At 40.2% G+C, this 21,297-nt stretch overlaps 1 long non-coding RNA gene across 1 annotated transcript; it reads left to right on the forward strand.

Moving 5' to 3' along the window:
- The first annotated feature begins 6,805 nt into the window (after positions 1 to 6,805).
- LOC132602281 (uncharacterized) lies at positions 6,806 to 7,885 on the forward strand. The gene is made up of 2 exons (XR_009567707.1): positions 6,806 to 7,388; positions 7,543 to 7,885. It is a non-coding gene; the product is annotated as an uncharacterized LOC132602281 (long non-coding RNA).
- Positions 7,886 to 21,297: the final 13,412 nt, after the last annotated feature.

The raw sequence follows: 21,297 nt of genomic DNA on the forward strand, positions 1-21,297 counted from the left end.
GCCGAAATGTTTCTGGAAATTATCTAAATTGGAAATAAAGCCTTGTCGGCTTCCGCCATATACTAGAATGCGTTTGAGTGCCCAGATCGGGCACTAGTCACGTCCTACGGGGTTGGGTCGTGACAACATGCTCAGTACATATTTCGTATTGACCCTCTTTTCTTCGGGGGCTCCGTTTCATGCCACGCAGGTACACCCAGATGATGCAGAAGACTTTGCTAGGAGGTGTTTCAGCGAGGTTGGCGTACTCCACTTTTTTCCGGAGTGTTGCCGAGTCTGAGCGTATATAAGTTGTGATTTCTGATTTGTGTTAGAGACTTTGCAGACAGAATTGTGGGTACAGAACTTCAGTTCCGTAAGCGTCTTCTTAAACCGATGTGACACTTTGTGATATGTTACAGATTTTGGTTTGATTTGAGAACGATAGAAAGAAAGTTTCTGAAAACCTTACTTTGTGTCTTATGCTTATCTGATTTGCAAGTCCGAAAAGAGTATGTATGTAATAAGAGTCAGAGGGTTCGCTCGGCTCCGAATATGGGGTCGGGTGCCCATCACACCCCGGTACGACTAGGGTGTGACACGCATGTTCTGCCTCAGATCTAGAATACACCAAGATATCGTCGATAAATACGATCACAAATAAATCTAGAAAAGGCCTGAACACATTGTTCATCAAATCCATAAATACCGCCGGTGCATTAGTTAGCCCAAATAACATTACCCGGAACTCAAAATGACCATATCTTGTTCTAAAGGCTGTCTTAGGGATATCTTTCTCCCTAACTCTCACTTGATGATACCCGGACCTCAAATCGATCTTTGAAAACTATTTGGCACGTTGTAATTGATCAAATAAATCATCAATCCTCGGAAGAGGATATTTATTCTTAACCGTCACCTTATTCAATTGCCGATAATCAATGCACATTGTTAGGGAGCCATCTTTCTTTCGGACGAACAATACGGGTGCTCCCCACGGAGACGAACTAGGCCTAATAAAGCCTTTATCAAACAAGTCTTTCAATTGCTCCTTCAACTCTTTCAATTCTGCGGGAGTCATTCTATAAGGAGGAATAGATATAGGTTTCGTGCTTGGCAACACATCGATAGCAAAATCGATCTCCCGCTCGGGAGGAAGGCCTGGAAGCTCTTCCGGGAACACATCCGAAAATTCACTTACTACGGGAACTGTCTGAAAAGTCGGCGATTCGACTTCTAAATCTTGGACCCGAACTAGATGATAAATGCAACCTTTCGTGATCATTTTCCTTGCCTTTAGATAGGAAATAAACCTACCTTTTGGTGACACCGTATTCCCTTTCCATTCTAAAACTGGTTCTCCCGGAAATTGAAAACGAACCATTTTCATTCTACAATCAACGTTGGCATAGCAAGAAGCCAACCAATCCATTCCCATCATAACATCAAAGTCTACCATCTTTAGTTCATGCAAGTCAACTATGGTACGGCGGTCACATATCATAACTACACAATCTCTATATACTCAGCTAGCTATTACCGATTCACCCACGGGTTTAGACACCTCAAAAGGTTTAATTGACTCCGGCTCGAATTTAAATCGACCCGCAATATATGGAGTAACATATGACAATGTGGATCCCGGATCAATCAAAGCATATACATCATGAGAGAATACCGATAATATACCTGTAACTACGTCCGGAGAAGACTCAAGATCTTGGCTTCCAGCTAAAGCATAAATACGGTGCTGAGGACCGGTAGAACTGGGGGCTCTCCCTCTGCCTCTACCATGGCCAACTGGCGCATGTGAACCTAGCCCCATAGGGCGCATAGAAGATGAAGATTCGGCTACTGACCCTGAAGACTGGGTCCTACCTCTACCATGAACTGAGGGGCAATCACGCATGATATGGCCTGGTCGACCACATAAATAGCAACCATCTGAACCTGATCGGCATTGACCCCAATGCAACTTCCCACACTGGGAACATCGTGGCACGAGTGGCCTCGCCTGACCCGAATCACCTCTAAACTGGGACCCTGAAAAACTCGGACTCGGCCCTGAACGAGTAGATCTATCAAATCTCTGGCCTGAAAACCGTGGAGGTGCACTGGTCATAGAATAGCCTGAAAACCGTGGAGGTGCACCTCTAAACTCGCTCGTCGGACCCAAAGATCTAGCCCTCTTGCCATGTCCCCTATCTTGCTCGCGTTCACTTCTCTGCTGTTGCAAGCTTTCTTCTAAGTTCTGAGCATGGGCCTGAATGCGTGCAATATCCATACCGTCCTGAAGGGACGCAGTCAGGCATCTATCCATCAAGTGTGGCCCTAGGCCTTTCACAAATCCGTGCACTCGGTCACCTATGTCCGCTACCATGGCCGAAGCATACCTAGCCAAGGAATTGAAGCGGAGACTATACTCTAGAGCACTCATACTACCTTGCCTCAAATTTAAGAACTTATCGTCTCTAGCTCGCCGAACTTATGGAGGCATGTTATGTCGGAGAAAAGCATCCAAAAACTCTTGCCATACCGGGGGAGGTGCATTGGCTCCCCGTGAAGCCATCCAAACCGTATACCATTGGATTGAGACATCCCTCAATCTATATGACGCTAGCTCCACCGATTTGATGTCCGAAGCATGTATCAATCGAAGCGTCCTCAACATGCGATCAATAAAATCTTGAGGGTCCTCCTCCGGCTTTGACTCGAAGAACTCCGGAGGGTTTAAAGTAATGAAGTCGCGGGCCCTTGCACTAACAGCCCTATCACATTGCCCTGAACATTGCCTCTGAGTCTTGGCCGCTACCAACTGAGTAAGCAAATTAATGGCCCCTTTCACATCTTGGCCCGAAGCATCCGGTGGATGAGCTGGAGGTGCTGGAGCTGGGGCGGAGGCTCTCTCACGCTCCTCTAATATAGGCACTGAATGGAAGGATTGAGATTGAGCTGCACTCTGGGACTCACTTTCCTCTACTACCGGTGGCGGTGCTCTTTCAGCTCGCTTTTCTGCCACCGTCTTGCCCTTTTGGGCTGCTGTAGCCTTTCTCTTTACAGGTATTCCTGAAATACACAACACACGATTAAGGAACAAGAATTTCTTATATCATAGCTCTATCGCACGATTCTTATGAAGAAAAAAGGTCATTCATTCCTATAATGTCCGCAACTTCTTGTTTATAAGTGTGGCGCGAAACATACCCATAACCAAGACTCTACTAGACACGGCTCGTAGACACACCCTAGGACTTAACTGCTCTGATACCACTTTTGTCACGACCCGTCTCGAGGTCCGCGACGAGCACCCGGTGCTAGCCCACCCGGGCACCCCTTAGCTTACTCTTACTCTTACATCTAGGTGAGCCACATAATTAAGCATATATTTCTATTGATCAATCATACTAGTCCCATTAGACGACAATGCTTTTATATCATGGTTGGCATCTATACCACGTCGATGTATATGAGCCGCCAAGGCTATCAAAATAATATACAAAATATAGCCCGACAAGGCCAGACACATCTAACCATATACACATGTCTACGAGCCTCTAAGAAGAGTATAACATATCACATAAGTGGGACAGGACCCCGCTATGCCCATAATTATATACACAAAAGAATAAGTACCCAAAAGTTATGGCTCCGAATGAAATGGAGCTCTGCTGTGTAATCTCTGAGAAAGCAGCTATAGATCAAGCCTGTCTCCCTGTGCACCTGCGGGCATGACGCAGCGTCCACAAATAAAAGGACGTCAGTACGAAGAATGTACTGAGTATGTAAAGTATGATCAATATCAATATAGAAGCATAAATAACAACATAAGAAATAGCATAGAATGGGAGATGGCAATATCATCGTCATGGGCACTTACTTACCTTACATAGGACTTTCCGTTTCTAATGCGTATTTACGTACATACATCCATATCCGTATCCGTTCCATATCTGTACTCATATTCGTATACACACCTTTATTCATATTCATATCATATCATGTTCGTTTTCATACTTATATCCATATCATATACATAATCATATCATATACATAGCATTAACATAGCATACCCAACCATGCTGGGTCGGTGTTTCATACATACTTGGCCAACCAAGGCTCAAGGTTACACATACCTAGCCCTACCAAGGCTTCAGGGTTACATCTACCTGGCCCTACCAAGGCGTCAGGGTTGTCCGTACCATCTGCAGAGGTGTGCGCGTGTTACGTAATCATATACATACTTATTTACATATCTTACCCGGCCTCAAAAGCTCGGGGTCCCATAATAGTCATACATAGATACATACACACAATAGCTCATAAGCATCTTTACTATTAGCATCATTATCATAATCGTCATCGTTATCGTCATCATTATTACCATTATAGTCGTCATCAATATCATTATCGCTATTATCGTCATTCACCATATCTATCTCTATAGGCTCACTCGTCATACGAGGGATTTAGTACAATCGTAGCGAATCAAGAATCGTGAGCTTACAAGCTCGGAAGATCAAATCATTTGAAGGATATCATAGTCTCATAGAAGATTTAGACGTTTGGCCAAAGAAACATGCCTTATGAAAGAAGGGTTAGCCTTATATACCTTTTCCGTTCAACTACTCTACACTTGCCCGTCCTCCTCTGAAGCTCACGTGTCTACCTTCATTAAGGGCATACTATTGTTAGAACCGACAACTAGCATATATGGCCAAAGCTAAAGAAAATCGGAAAGCATCCCCTTTATTTATACAACATTTTTCCATATCGTAAATCAACTTCCAAACGTCAACAATACATTCACAATACCACAACAATGATCATTATTCAGCCACATTATCCACATTTCTCAATTTACTTCCTGTTACGTCCCATATGTTTATACATTAGGACAACCCGGATTAACTATGACAATTAAGGGCCAAGACTATTCCGGGATTTGAAGTCGGGACTTTTGACCATTTGATTTTATTTTGAGACATAAGTTGAATATGAAATTGAGGGCATTGGACACTTAGGAAAAATTGGGACCACAATTCATAAAATTGGAATTTAAAAATCTTGCACCAAAAGCCATGGTGGCCGTGTGGACTTGAAATGGTCCCACACATTGTGTGGCCAATTTTAATTGGTCCAACACATGTGTGGGCCATAAACAAAGGGAGATATTTGTGGATACTTAAAAAAAAGAAGACTAAGTCGTCTTTCTCATTTCCCACTTCTACACTTAAAGAAAAATAACAAGACTTGGAGAGCCTCCACTCCCCCATGGTTCTCGGCCACAACCAAGAAAAATCAAGTCCCATTTTTGCCTCTCTAAAATTATTTCTTTGGTATAAACCCACTATTTGGAGGTCCCTAAGTAGCGTGGAAGTATTGTTTGGGTCATTCAACCACTCAGTTTGCCCATTTGCAAACCTTAGCCTATTGGTGGATTGGAGAATAAAGGTGAGTTCTAATCTTGTTTTTGGAGTTATAAATGTTGTATGCATATTGTAGTATGCTAAAATGGATAAAAATCATGAAATATGATATGTTGAAGTTGGGTCTTGTGTTGGGTGTGTTGACCGTGTGAAGTATATGTGTGTGGTGTGGTATTGGGTTGATGAATTAATTGCTTGTAGCATATTGATTGTCGTAGAGTGGAGAAGAGAATAAAAATCATCGATACATGTATATGTGTAGTGTAGCCGTGTATATAGCCTCCAAATGGTAGCAAAGAATGAATTAATATCGCTTAGCGTCGTAATGGTTGTTGTGATGATTTGTATGTTGGAAATGAGAGTTAAATGTCTCGAATTGATATAGTAAGCGTTGCGGACTGATTTGGAGAACTTTGTGCATTTAATGCAATCCTTATATATGAGAACCATTAACATATGAATATGTGTAGTGTGAACGAATGTGAGTCATAGATTATGCCGAATATCGCATTATTATCGCTTAAGCGCTTTCGTGTCGTCGTTACGAATTCTAGTTTGGAATTGAGCATTTAATGACTTAAGATTGATGTTGAGATTGTACGGGTTGATTTGAGGGTTATTGTGCGTTGATGTAATTTGTATATTTTATGAAAATGGTATCGTTATATTGTGAATTGTGATACAAAACATGAATTGAAAGTCGGAAGTGTGCCCAGTGGGCTGCTCACGGGTAGGGGCTGTTTTCGGCCAAAAATTTGGAGAAATTGTGGATTGTTGGAAAAAACTTATGTGAATTGTTTAGAATGTTCTCGAATGTTGTTAGTATGAGTTTGGGTTAATAATCAAATGTACGAACGATATTGTGGCTTGAAAGTAAGCCATTGAATTGAATAATTGGAAAGTTGTCGAATGGTGTAAAAGAGAGCTACTATTATTATTTTGCCTTTCGAATTGATTATCGATGTTGCTAGGTTGGTTATTGTGGTTGTTGTTGTTGATTTTGAGCGAGTTAAATTCTCGGGATGGCCTATTTACAGGGGAAATGCTGCCGAATTTTCTGTAGAATTTAATGTTAGTTGGAATAAATGGCTTAAGTGCCTATGTTTAATATTGGATATTCGTTGGCATATTTGTAAACCTTGGGGAGCCCGAGGCGTAGATTGGAATTTACTTTAGATTGGCCATCTTGGAGTGCGTACGAGGTATGTAAAGCAACCTCCCTTCTTTTTGGCATGTCTTAGTTTTACATAGGCTAGATTAGAGCCTTAAGGAAATTCCAAATTCGAAATCCGAGCATGATATGATCTATATATGTTCCTTGGCACTCTTATGTATGATTTGATGAAATATGAACCTTTATGTATTTGAAATAATCGCTTTTCGAACTTTGCGCAAAAAGGTTTCACTTTAAAGAACTTCGAAATTTCTGAATGCCATACATTTCACATAAATGCTCGGATTGCTCCAATATTTTTATAAAAGTTTGCATTATGTATGATACGTATGTTTTCCATAGGCGGGCCCGACTTGGGTAAATACCCGTCCGTGGGTCCCGCGACTTTCCTTTATGTAATTCAGAGAATCTTTGAAAGAATTTGGTATGATTATTATTCCGATTTTAAATATGATCATTTTACTTATGTTTGAATTTATGATAATAATTTTATGCATATGACTACTCACGACTCTACTCGTGCATTCTGTTATTCCTTTCGCCGAGTCCCAGGCCGGTTCTGTTGTCGTGCACATTTTGATATACTCCGGAGTTATGCTGTGTTTATGGTTCACCGAGCTACTCGCAAAAGAGGGTCGGGTTCCACCTATATTTGGTGTTATGCTGTGTATGGCGTTATGTTGTGATGTGATATGTGACGGGGATACGGAGATTTGAAACTTTCTGGTGTTATGCTGTGTTATGGCGCCATCGACGGGTGGGCGACCATATTCTTCTGTACCCTATGCATTACTTACATATTTTTGAAAGTAAGCAAATTTTGATATGTTGGATTTGCACTTATGTTTGGTACTTCCATTTCGTTTATGTCTCAGATTTGGTTTCTGTATATTCTGCTTTGCATACTCAGTACATATTTCGTACTGACCCCCTTTCTTCGGGGGCTGCGTTTCATGCCCGCAGGTACAGATGCACAGTTTGGTGATCTACCCATTTAGGACACCCTCTTCTGCTGTTTGGAGTGCTCTTCTCATTTCAGAGCACACATTTTGGTATATATTCGTTCGCTATGTATATATGTATTTGTTCAGGGGCACGGCGGGGCCCTGTCCCGCCATATGATTTGGTTTGTCTGTTTAGAGGTCTGTAGACGTATTTGTGGGTGTGTGTGCCTACTTCTGTACGGATGTGTTTGCATGACTCTATTCGTTATGGCAGCCTCGTCGGCGTGCATTTTGTATATGTTTGTGGCAGCCTTGTCGGCGTGCATTTGTATATGCGTTTTGGGCCGTTGTGCCATTTGACAGCCTTGTCGGCTTTAGACATATTTGATAGCCTTGCCGGCTTTTTGATATATGTGCATATGTTCGGCGATGTATATTCCGCTGCTTCTTCTGATTCTGATATAATGTTTTGTACACGCAATCGCGCAAGATAATATTCGTTCTCAACTCTGTTTAAAAATGATGATTTAGTTTGTATGTCCGTTTGGGTGCCCAAGTAGGGCACGAGTCGCGGCCCACGGGGCTGGGTCGTGACAGAAGTGGTATCAGAGCGGTTTGTCCTTGGGATGTCTACAGGCCGTGTCTAGTAGAGTCTTGTTTATCGGTGTGTTGTGCACCACATCGATAAACATGAGGCTACAGGGCATTTAGGATGTTTCCTTTCTTTGAATCTTAGATCGTGCGATAGAGCCAGCCGTAGGAAATGAATCTTTTTCTGCTAACCTTTAATTTCAGCTGAGGACGGTATCGACGTAAGAAAGTGACCGATGATATTGGAAGCTATACCGTACACAGGTAAGAAATGGTATGAAAGATGTATGTCGGGGAAGCTATTTGAAGTATGACGGAAATATAAAGTTGAAGATTGAAAAGAAAAATAAACAGGAAGATGTCACCGGTGCCGTTTGAGTTGGGCACGTGAGGTAAGTCTCGACATCTGTGTACTTTTGTTTGCAATTGTTAGCCCTGTGTGGCTACGATATGATATATAAATACGTATATGTGTTGGCCCTGTGAGGCATGGTTGGTATTTCCTGTGTACAGGTTTTGGGATAGTAAGAAATACAGAGGAACCTCTGCCCAAATTTTGCCAGAAATATAAAGAGAGAAAATGAGATATAAGTTCTTAACATGTTTTGAAAGTCGATACCGATAGGGTGAATCTGTTATGTTGGATTAAAGTTAAGAGGTACCCCTCCATGGCATTCGTAAGAAGCATTATCCTTGATTGGGAAATTTTATTCCGAGAAAGCATATATGAGTAGCAAATTCGTAATTTATCTAAATGAATCAGAATATGTTCCAACCACATGTTGCTTCAGAAAAGCTTATGTGAAAGGAAAAAATGTCCAACGATTAAGTTTCGATTCATTTGAAGAATACTAAATGTATAACAGGCAGTTGGGAATTGAATGATTCGCTTACGACTCAAATATATATATATATATATATATATATATATATATATATATATATATATATGTATAAATATGGAGGTAATTATGTGAATTAAGTACCAACGGATTTCGCGATGTTCGTCGGATTTTAGTGTTCTTTTGCTGGTGGTTGGAGAATGCCTTACAGTAATATTTTATCAGCCTTCATCGACTAATTGGAGATGGAATTTGTAGAATAAAAACTTAAATTTGTGGGCTGTTTAAAATTATATATGTATATGCATGAGGAGAAAAATATTGAGGATTTACAGGGGGCGACACGGTGACTATATAGTGAGAAAAGTAAAAGAATTCTCTCTAGATCGGGGTGGGACCCGCTACGAGAACGTTTTGAAAGTTGTTAAGACCCCGATTTGCCTTAAATTACGTGATAAAAGTCGTGCGAGGAAATTGATGCAATTATACCGGCCTTACCGTGTCTAAATGCATTAAAGTTGTAAGGTTAAGCGTGCCAGGGCCAGAGCAATTCTGGGATGGGTGACCCCCTGGGAAATGTACAAAAAATTTCGCAAATATAGACATAAGAGACAAATAGGAAATTTGGAGTAACCAAAAAGGAAATTAGAGTATGTGGAGTGATTAGAAACTTTATAAAGGTCGCGTGGGCTGAGACGGATTAGATTAGTGAAAAAGGGAGAAAGAGCAACGCAGCTCCCGAATTAGAATGAGTTTGAACAGATGATTGAAGACGCTTTGTAAAAGAAATGCTAGTGATATATATATATATAGGACTCCCCATTTATGACTATGTCGATCGCTTAGTGAACCTTAATAGTCAGCGTTATAATATATGGGAGACATTAACAGAATAGAATTTATGAGACAAAGTGAAAGGTATGATACAGATGTTACGAGATAAACAGATATTGGTTTTGCTATGGGTTGAGATTGGAAGATGCTAATACGACGATATTTTGGAAGGAAAAGAGAATAATTGAGTGGAAGGTAAAGAGATCAAAGTGTTAGCAAAAGTGAACCGTAAGAAACGTAATTAAGCAGAGCTTCTAAAAGAGTCGACGGGCAAAGCACGAAATTACTTGCGAAAAACGAACTGGAATGTAATAATGCAGGGCAAAAGAAAAAAAAACCTATGGCATGGAATGATGAATCATGCGAATATTAAGTAATTTGACTATCGAGAAAATAGAACGACGGATAAGGAACGGGTATGAAGGAAGGCTATGTTTATTAAAGGATAAATTGCTATATTAATTAAATTATTCGAGTGCCAGCTATCAGATAAGATTTGTACTTTATGAATGAGAATTTCATCACTTCGTAATTTTGTTAAGATCTCGTACGAAGGTAATCAAGTTATAGATTATAAAGGAAAAACATGGATACGGTATAAGCACAACCCCAAAAGAGGGGGAGCGGAGGAAAGTGAAGTAAAATAAGTAGAAATAGAAACAATTGACACACAGAAGATTAAAGCGATCAAAAGTTGGCCTAGGTCTTCGACATAGACCGAAATACGCGGTTTTTGGGGATTAGCCAGGTATTACAGAAAAGTGGTGAAGGACTTTGCTTCTATTATGGCACTATTAACGAAGTTAACTCAGAAGGCCGTGAAATTTTAGTGAACCGGTACGTGTGAATACAGTTTCCAGTACCGGAGGAAAAATTAATTTCAACTCCAGTCTAGCTCTTCCTGAAGGACCAGCCGGGTATGTTACTTATTATGGTGCTTTTGGTATTGGGATAGATTATGAATTAGTGCAGCACAGTCAAGTTATGGCCTAAGCTCCTCGGCAGTTCAAATCGCACGAAGGAAATTATCCCATACATAATCTGGAATTAGCCGCGGCGATTCATGTTTTGAGAATGTGGCGGCATTACTTACATGGGGTCTACGCTGGTATTTATACGGACCATAAGAGCCCCAGTATATTTTTAAGCAAAAGGGAGCTAAATTTGCGGCATAAATGGCTTGAATTATTGAAAGATTATGATGTCGATATTCTATATCATCCCGGAAAAGCCAATGTGGAAGCTAATGCACTTAGCCGTAAGTCCATGGGTAGTTTGACTGATGTACAGTTTGATGAGAAAGAATTGGTTCGTGGAAATTTATCAGTTAGCTAGCCTTGGAGTCCGTTTGGTCGATTCTGGAGATATTGGGATTTTGTTCGAGAAGTTGCTGAATCGTCGATTATAGAAAAGGTAAAACAGCATCAGTTTGAGGATCCTATCCTTGTACAATACAAAGATACGACCTTTGATAAAGAAAAGACTTACTTTGAAATTTCGTCTGAAAGGGATATTATTATACGGAGGCAGATTATGTGTGCCTGACGTTGCAGGGCTGTGATGATCAATTATGGGCGAAGCACTTAATGTTCGACATTCTGTTCATTCTGAATCCACAAAAATGTATCATGATCTAAAATATTTATGCTGATAGGATGGTATGAAAAAGGGACACTGCAGAGTTCGCTGGCCAATGTCCAAATTGTCAGTAAGTCAAGATCGAGTATCAAGGGCCTGACTGGTTGCTTCAGGAATTAGAAACTTCAGTTTGGGAACGAGGAACGATTCGCATGAACTTCATTATAGGCTTACCGCGCACTCAACGCGGATATGATTCTATTCGGAGTATTGTTGATAGATTAATGAAATCAGCCCATTTTCTTCCAGTCAGGACTACTTGTTCGGCTGAAGGTTATGACAGAGTGTATATTAATGAGATAATAAGACTTCACGGGATTCCTATATCTATTATAACCGACTGAGGTGCTCAGTTTACGGCTAACTTCTGAAGATCGTCCCAGGAAGGACTGGAGACTCAGATGGGTCATAGCACAATATTTCATCCTCAGTCCGACAGACAGGCCGAGTGTGCTATTCAGATACCGGAAGATATGCTATGGGCCTGTGTTATTGATTTTAGAGGTTGTTGGAGTGATCATTGTCGCTAAGTGAATTTGTTTATAATAAAAATCGTTATCACTCCAGTATTCAGATGGCACCATATGAGGCTTTGTATGGCAGGAAAAGCAGATCTCCGATTGGTTGGTTTGTCGTGGTGAGATTCAGTTAATTGGTCCAGATGTGATCCAGCAAGCAGTCGATAAAGTGAAACTGATTCGAGAGCGACTATTAGCGGCCCCGAGTCGACAGAAATCTTATGCTGATAAACGACGTCGACCGTTAGAGTTCCAGATTGGCGATTGGGTGTTTCTGAAAGAGTCACCTATGAAAGGCGTTATGAGATTTGGCAAGAAAGGAAAGCTCAGTCTGAGATATATTGGACCTTATCAGATTGTTCGCAAAATAGGCAAGGTGGCCTATGAGTTGGATTTGCCAGCTGATTTGGGAGCGGTACATCCGGTATCCCATGTTCCTATGCTTCGTAAATATATTGGTGACCCTTCCAAAATTTTTCCTACAGACGATATACGGGTCACCGATGAGCTATTTTATGAAGAGCAACCTATAGCCATATTGGATCGTCAGGTAAGAAAGTTGCGGAATAAAGATGTGGCTTCTGTTAAAGTACTGTGGCGGAATAATAATAACCGCGAGGAATTAACCTGGAAGGCTGAGGAGCAGATGATGAAAAAAAAATATCCTCACCTATTTTCGGCACCTTCAGGTAATCCAAATTCTTTGTTTGATTATGTTGATTTGTGATCGATTTGTATATGATGGCTATAAAAGGAACTCCCCCGAATTTGAGTAAGATTAGTAGTATTAATCCAACATTCGAGGACGAATGTTCCTAAGGGGGAGAGGATGTTACGTCCCGTATTTTTATACATTGGGACAACCCGGATTAACTATGACAATTAAGGGCCAAGACTATTCCGGGATTTGAAGTCGGGACTTTTGACCATTTGATTTTATTTTGAGACATAAGTTGAATATGAAATTGAGGGAATTGGACACTTAGGAAAAATTGGGACCACAATTCATAAAATTGGAATTTAAAAATCTTGCACCAAAAGCCATGGTGGCCGTGTGGACTTGAAATGGTCCCACACATTGTGTGGCCAATTTTTATTGGTCCAACACATGTGTGGGCCATAAACAAAGGGAGATATTTGTGGATACTTAAAAAAAAAAAAAAAAAAAGACTAAGTCATCTTTCTCATTTCCCACTTTTACACTTAAAGAAAAATAACAAGACTTGGAGAGCCTCCACTCCCCCATGGTTCTCGGCCACAACCAAGAAAAATCAAGTCCCATTTTTGCCTCTCTAAAATTATTTCTTTGGTATAAACCCACTATTTGGAGGTCCCTAAGTAGCGTGGAAGTATTGTTTGGGTCATTCAACCACTCATTTTGCCCATTTGCAAACCCTAGCCTATTGGTGGATTGGAGAATAAAGGTGAGTTCTAATCTTGTTTTTGGAGTTATAAATGTTGTATGCATATTGTAGTATGCTAAAATGGATAAAAATCATGAAATATGAAATGTTGAAGTTGGGTCTTGTGTTGGGTGTGTTGACCGTGTGAAGTATATGTGTGTGGTGTGGTATTGGGTTGATGAATTAATTGCTTGTAGCATATTGATTGTCGTAGAGTGGAGAAGAGAATAAAAATCATCGATACATGTATATGAGTAGTGTAGCCGTGTATATAGCCTCCAAATGGTAGCAAAGAATGAATTAATATCGCTTAGCGTCGTAATGGTTGTTGTGATGATTTGTATGTTGGAAATGAGAGTTAAATGTCCCGAATTGATATAGTAAGTGTTGCGGACTGATTTGGAGAACTTTGTGCATTTAATGCAATCCTTATATATGAGAACCATTAACATATGAATATGTGTAGTGTGAACGAATATGAGTCATAGATTATGCCGAATATCGCATTATTATCGCTTAAGCGCTTTCGTGTCGTCGTTACGAATTCTAGTTTGGAATTGAGCATTTAATGACTTAAAATTGATGTTGAGATTGTACGGGTGGATTTGAGGGTTATTGTGCGTTGATGTAATTTGTATATTTTATGAAAATGGTATCGTTATATTGTGAATTGTGATACAAAACATGAATTCAAAGTCGGAAGTGTGCCCAGTGGGCTGCTCACGGGTAGGGGCTGTTTTCGGCCAAAAATTTGGAGAAATTGTGGATTGTCTGAAAAATTATGTGAATTGTTTAGAATGTTCTCGAATGTTGTTAGTATGAGTTTGGGTTAATAATCGAATGTACGAACGATATTGTGGCTTGAAAGTAAGCCATTGAATTGAATAATTGGAAAGTTGTCGAATGGTGTAAAAGAGAGCTACTATTATTATTTTGCCTTTCGAATTGATTATCGATGTTGCTAGGTTGGTTATTGTGGTTGTTGTTGTTGATTTTGAGCGAGTTAAATTCTCGGGATGGCCTATTTACAGGGGAAATGCTACCGAATTTTCTGTAGAATTTAATGTTAGTTGGAATAAATGGCCTAAGTGCCTATGTTTAATATTGGATATTCGTTGGCATATTTGTAGACCTTGGGGAGCCCGAGGCGTAGATTGGAATTTACTTTAGATTGGCCATCTTGGAGTGCGTACGAGGTATGTAAAGCAACCTCCCTTCTTTTTGGCATGTCTTAGTTTTACATAGGCTAGATTAGAGCCTTAAGGAAATTCCAAATTCGAAATCCGAGCATGATATGATCTATATATGTTCCTTGGCACTCTTATGTATGATTTGATGAAATATGAACCTTTATGTATTTGAAATAATCGCTTTCCGAACTTTGCGCAAAAAGGTTTCACTTTAAAGAACTTCGAAATTTCTGAATGCCATACATTTCACATAAATGCTCGGATTGCTCCAATATTTTTATAAAAGTTTGCATTATTTATGATACGTATGTTTTCCATAGGCGGGCCCGACTTGGGTAAATACCCGTCTGTGGGTCCCGCGACTTTCCTTTATGTAATTCAGAGAATCTTTGAAAGAATTTGGTATGATTATTATTCCGATTTCACATATGATCATTTTACTTATGTTTGAATTTATGATAATGATTTTATGCATATGACTACTCACGACTCTACTCGTGCATTCTGTTATTCCTTTCGCCGAGTCCCGGGCCGGTTCTGTTGTCGTGCGCATTTTGATATACTCCGGAGTTATGCTGTGTTTATGGTTCACCGAGCTACTCGCAAAAGAGGGTCGGGTTCCACCTATATTTGGTGTTATGCTGTGTATGGTGTTATGTTGTGATGTGATATGTGACGGGGATACGGAGATTTGAAACTTTCTGGTGTTATGCTGTGTTATTGCGCCATCGACGGGTGGGCGACCATATTCTTCTGTACCCTATGCATTACTTACATATTTTTGAAAGTAAGCAAATTTTGATATGTTGGATTTGCACTTATGTTTGGTACTTCCATTTCGTTTATGTCTCAGATTTGGTTTCTGTATATTCTGCTTTGCATACTCAGTACATATTTCGTACTGACCCCCTTTCTTCGGGGGCTGCGTTTCATGCCCGCAAGTACAGATGCACAGTTTGGTGATCTACCCATTTAGGACACCCTCTTCTGCTGTTTGGAGTGCTCTTCTCATTTCAGAGCACACATTTTGGTATATATTCGTTCGCTATGTATATATGTATTTGTTCAGGGGCACGGCGGGGCCCTGTCCCGCCATATGATTCGGTTTGTCTGTTTAGAGGTCTGTAGACGTATTTGTGGGTGTGTGTGCCTACTTCTGTACGGATGTGTTTGCATGACTCTATTCGTTATGGCAGCCTCGTCGGCGTGCATTTTGTATATGTTTGTGGCAGCCTTGTCGGCGTGCATTTGTATATGCGTTTTGGGCCGTTGTGCCATTTGACAGCCTTGTCGGCTTTTGACATATTTGATAGCCTTGCCAGATTTTTGATATATGTGCATATGTTCGGCGATGTATATTCCGCTGCTTCTTCTGATTCTGATATAATGTTTTGTACACGCAATCGCGCAAGATAATATTCGTTCTCAACTCTGTTTAAAAATGATGATTTAGTTTGTATGTCCGTTTGGGTGCCCAAGTAGGGCACCAGTCGCGGCCCACGGGGCTGGGTCGTGACACTTCCAATCACCCATATCCATGGCTATAATACACACGACTACGTTCATTCACATACATTGTTCATCTCATGCTCTCAACGTCATTTATATCGTATTTACATCGCAATACATCAAGAACCATAACTTAATTCAAACTATTTCTCAAAATGACACTATTCCATATTCATGACCCATTTAACCATACCCTTCTACCATCCATGTATTTCAACTCTTAAATGCCTTAAAAAACATAGAAATGTCATGAACCTTACCTTAGATGTTGTAGGAACAAGCTTTAGTTGAGAATACTCCACTTTGAGCAAAACCCTAGTTTATCTCCATTTGGATTTCTTGACCTTGGATGATCTTTGATGGTTTTCTTACACTTGATTTCCCTTGATTTATGTTATTGATCACCAAATATCCTTGAATTCTTGTGGAATATATGTAGAGAGATGTTTTAGAGAGAAGGGGTGTGAAGTGGAAGTGAAATAAAATGAACCTTGGTCCCTTTATTTAATGATCCATTATCAGCCCCGACCAAATATACGGACCAACATACGGTCCGTATATATTGTAAGAGCCGTATGTTTGGTCGTACATTTGGTCCAGAGACTTGAGCCATTCTGGGCTGATTATACGGTCCCAAACATACGGACCGTATAATTTATACGGCCAGTATGTTTGGCCGTATAATTCCCAGTTATCTCGAAGTTCGTTTCGTCGATTCGTTTGATCTCCAATCCTTGTGGAACCTTCTTAACACTTGTTCAACACTTCAATACCAATCTAAGGGATGTTATCACACTTCTCCAAGAAATCATTAAGTTCTCATTAACTCATTACTCGCATTTCCTTTCCGATACTTATCAAATGCTTTGCCTTATCTTAGCCAACTTTCTCGTCTTACATCGGATGCCTTTGAAATCTCACTTAGGGTCATTGAACGTCATTTATTACTCATGGAAACATCATACACTCGTACTCGTCACTAGTTCATTCACTTGCGTACCAACGGAGGATTTTTCCGAGGTGTATAAACTGCCACATCCCGGAGTCTATAAGATGCTAACTCCACGGATTCAGTTTCGGAGGCATGGACAATCCTGAACGTTCTCAACATCTCATCAATGAAACCTTGCGGGTCTTCATCCGGCTTTGACCCGAAAAACTCCGGAGCATTTAAGCTCATAAAATCACGGGCTCGGGTGCTAGCTTATCGATCACTTGGGCCCGCATTTTGCCGCAGTGCCAAGGCAGCAACCAACTGTTTTAATAAGTGGATGGCCTCGGTCACTTGTTGATCCGAAGCAACCGGTGGAGGAACTGGAGCTGAAGCTCCTCCTGGTTCTTCTACATTGGGCGAGGTGGAGGAAGTATTAGATAGGGCCTCATTATGTGACTCACCCTCTTCTACATCCGTTGGCGGCTCTCTTACTACTCGCATGTTTGTCGTAGTCTTGCCCTTCTGGGCGACTGTAGCTTTTCCCTTTGGCGGCATTTCTGAAAGCACAACACACTATTAGGGAGGATAGAATCTTATACCCGGCTCTATCACACGATCTCCTAAGAAGAAAGATGGTCATTTTTCCTAAATGCCCTGTAGCCTCTTGTTTATTGATGTGGCGTACAACACACCATAAACAATGTCACGACCCAACCCCGTGGGCCACGACTGGCACCCTACTTGGGCACCCAGACAGACTTACATATCCAATTATCATATCTGAACTTAGCTCAGAGTTCACAATAGTTATTTTAAACATAATTTAAATCAAAACTTGTCTTAAGCGGTCGTGCATACCAAAATATCATATCGAAACAGATAGAAGCGGCGGAATGCACATCGCCGATCATATGTACAAATATAGACATAAGGGCCATTTTGCCCACCATAACAGACGGACCGCATTAAGACACAGATCGTAATCAAAACAGATACATATAGGACCCGCGACCCACATATATGACTACAGGCCTCTACGAATACAAAACGAAAACATATGACGGGATAGGGCCCCGCCGTACCCCAAATAGTCAAATATACAGATGCATATACATCACAAAGATATATGCCGACAGATGGGCTCCGAATCAAAAGGAGCACTCAGTAATAGCAGGGCGTGGAGCCTACAGTGGAGGATCACCGGCGTCTGTACATGCGGGCATGAAACGCAGCCCCCCGAAGAAAAGGGGGTCAGTACGAAAAAGGTACTGAGTATGTAAAGCATAGAGTACAGAAATGTAAACCACAGCTGGAAACAAACAGGATACAAAAGGGGATACTGACCAGTATATCAGAATCTGTGCCAAAACATATATATACATAATGCAGATAAAATCATGCAAAAGCTCAGGAACGTGGTCACCACTCCGACGCTGGTGCCACACACAGCATAACACCAGAAGGTTCAAATCTCCGTACATCCCCGAACACACATATCATCATAACATATCACCAGCCATATCACAGCATAACTCCAAACGGAACCCGGCCCTATGGCGAGGTCTCGGGAACCGTAACACAGCATACGGTCGAATTTATCATAGGGCGCACGAACCAAAACCGGCCCGGGAACCGGTGAACGAAATCATAATAAAGGAATGAGCGGAGTGGTGAGCAAACAATGCAATTTATATATCAAAATACTTTTGCAAACTTGATAAAATCATATGTTGACTCATTAGCCAAAATAGTTCGAACAATTAATCAAAACGGGGTTCATTTAACAAAAGTATTTCCAAAATGGTAATTATGGTTCAAGATATAATTTAGGATATCGTGGCAATCGAAACATTATTTTACGATAGCCAAATTCATAAACAAAAGTCCTTTGCCGACATTATACAAAAATGAGCCTTATAGGGCAAACAAAAGAGTCTCGGAGTTAGCGGGCCCACCTCGGGTCAAGTCGAGGTGGCGGACATGAATCACGGACATTTGGGGTCTATGGAATCATACATAGAGGTTTCGAAGCAAATCGATTACATTTACAAAAGTTTCGGACATTTGAGCACTTTCTAACAAAATATGAGTTTTATAGTTCAATTCGATTGAATGAATAGTACTCGATTTCCACTTCGGATTTCAAGGAACAGAATTGCCCCCGGGGCTCCAATATCGACCTAGTATACCTAGGACATGCCAAAAGAAGGAATGGGGTAGCCTTACATACCTTTCTCACTTCTTACGCTTGTTCAAACTCGATTCCCGTTTCGTCCAAAATCTACAAATGGTCAAAGTTACCAATTAAGAATTTCAAGACTTAAGAATTCACTTAACTTCATATTTGTCTACCGAAATTTCGGCAGCACTTCCCCTATACATATAACACCCCCGAGGCTTAGCTCGGCTCAATATATATCAACAACACAACCCACAATACCAAAGTTATCACGAATCACATCAAAATGGTTCTAACGTCAATATTCTTCTTTTCTACATAAAGCAATACTTCCATTTCAAATTTCAAATTTCCAAACAAATCTCAAGGATTTCACATTCATCATTAACCAAGATCATCACAATATAATTTAGAAACATTTCATATCATTTGTACAAAATATTCATACGATATACAAAATATACAACTTTCCACCAAAGTCATAATTCATTCAAAACTTCTAATCTTTAACATACTTATTCATAACATGCTTCCATATCCCAAATTCATCAACAATTATCATAATTTGCACCTTAACAACTCCATTTTCATAATGTCATAAAATCATACTAAAACGACATAAACTTCTACATTCCATTTCAATGCAAACTTATATCATTTCATCTTCATTTGCATTGCAAGCATCACAATAACACAACTAACATGTTAAACCAAATTAATTCATTCTCATTCCAACTTCAACTACCACACGGCCACACTACATTTTCCCAACTTCCCTCAAATTCATTCAACTTTCATTCTCAATATACATTCCATCCTACACACAACTAGAATACAACATAAACTTCAATTCATCACATGCACACAACATAGTATACACACGGCCACATGAACACATGCACACCTACTTTGCAAACTTCCATGTTTTCATGAATTCTACTCATTTCCATATACTACAACACAAACAAACCTTCATAACATAATAATATGGAATGAATTCTTACCTTTTTCTCCAATCTTCTTCACTCAAACATGTTGTCATATTGAAGAAACAAGGGCTCTTCCTTCCCAAACAATTGCACCATGTTGTAGAGGGCCCTTAATATGGTAGGAATACCACAAGAAAAATATTTTTAGATCAAGATTTCAAAGAGGCAAAAATTGAGGGCATGGCCGAATGCCTTGCTCCTCTTGTTCTTGTTGTGCTTGTTTTTCTCCTTGACTTCTTTCTTGAATATTCCAATGGATAAGTGCTTACTTATTTTAATTTGCACATGTAAAATATTCATTAACTTGGAGGGATTTGGGCCAAGTGATGGCCGGCCACCCTCCTCTTTTTTGGGCCTCATTTTCATCTTTTATTTTTTGAGCCCAATTGATTATAATTCTCGTTTTGTAATTCCCGAACTAATTTTCCAAAATTCTAATTTTGCCCTTGGCCTTCCTCCGTGTTTCCACATCAATATTTTTCATGAACAACACACACATATATTAATTCAAATCACATATGACCTTATTCCTTACAAATCAAAATTATTTCGAATTTTCCCGAATACACGAAAATACGGGATATAACAAACAAGACTCTACTAGACACGGCTCGTAGACACTTCCTGAGTATGAGAGGCATAAACAATAATATTACGTCGATGAAACAAAGGAAGCATCAATAAGGAACATGTGTATTTGACTGTCAAATAGAAAGGAAATGATGCATGCTGACTTACTCATAATCATCATCATATCATATATGCATAAATATATAAGCTGCCCGTCCATATCGGATCGGTGTAATAATCATTAGCCTGCGTCCATGTTACACCCCGGAAATTTTCCGTTAGCATGTGCAAAATAGGCTAATAAGGATAATAAGGATAAAATATGTGTGTGGCATTTTGAAGGCAAGTAATCAGGTCCCATAGATTGGTATCGAGGAGTTGAACAACTTTTACGAAGGTTCCATAAGGATCGGAAATGAGACCAAGTCAAGAAAATAAGCTTCAGTGAACTGGGAGTATACGGTCCATTATACGGACCGTACCGTAAAAGTGTTTTACGGTCCATTATACGGACCGTAGAAGTGTCACAGAAGAGGCTGGCTGAAGGGTGAGTTTTACGGTGTACTATACGGACCGT

The sequence above is a fragment of the Lycium barbarum genome, chromosome 7, assembly GCF_019175385.1.
Source record: "Lycium barbarum isolate Lr01 chromosome 7, ASM1917538v2, whole genome shotgun sequence".
NCBI lineage: Eukaryota > Viridiplantae > Streptophyta > Magnoliopsida > Solanales > Solanaceae > Lycium > Lycium barbarum.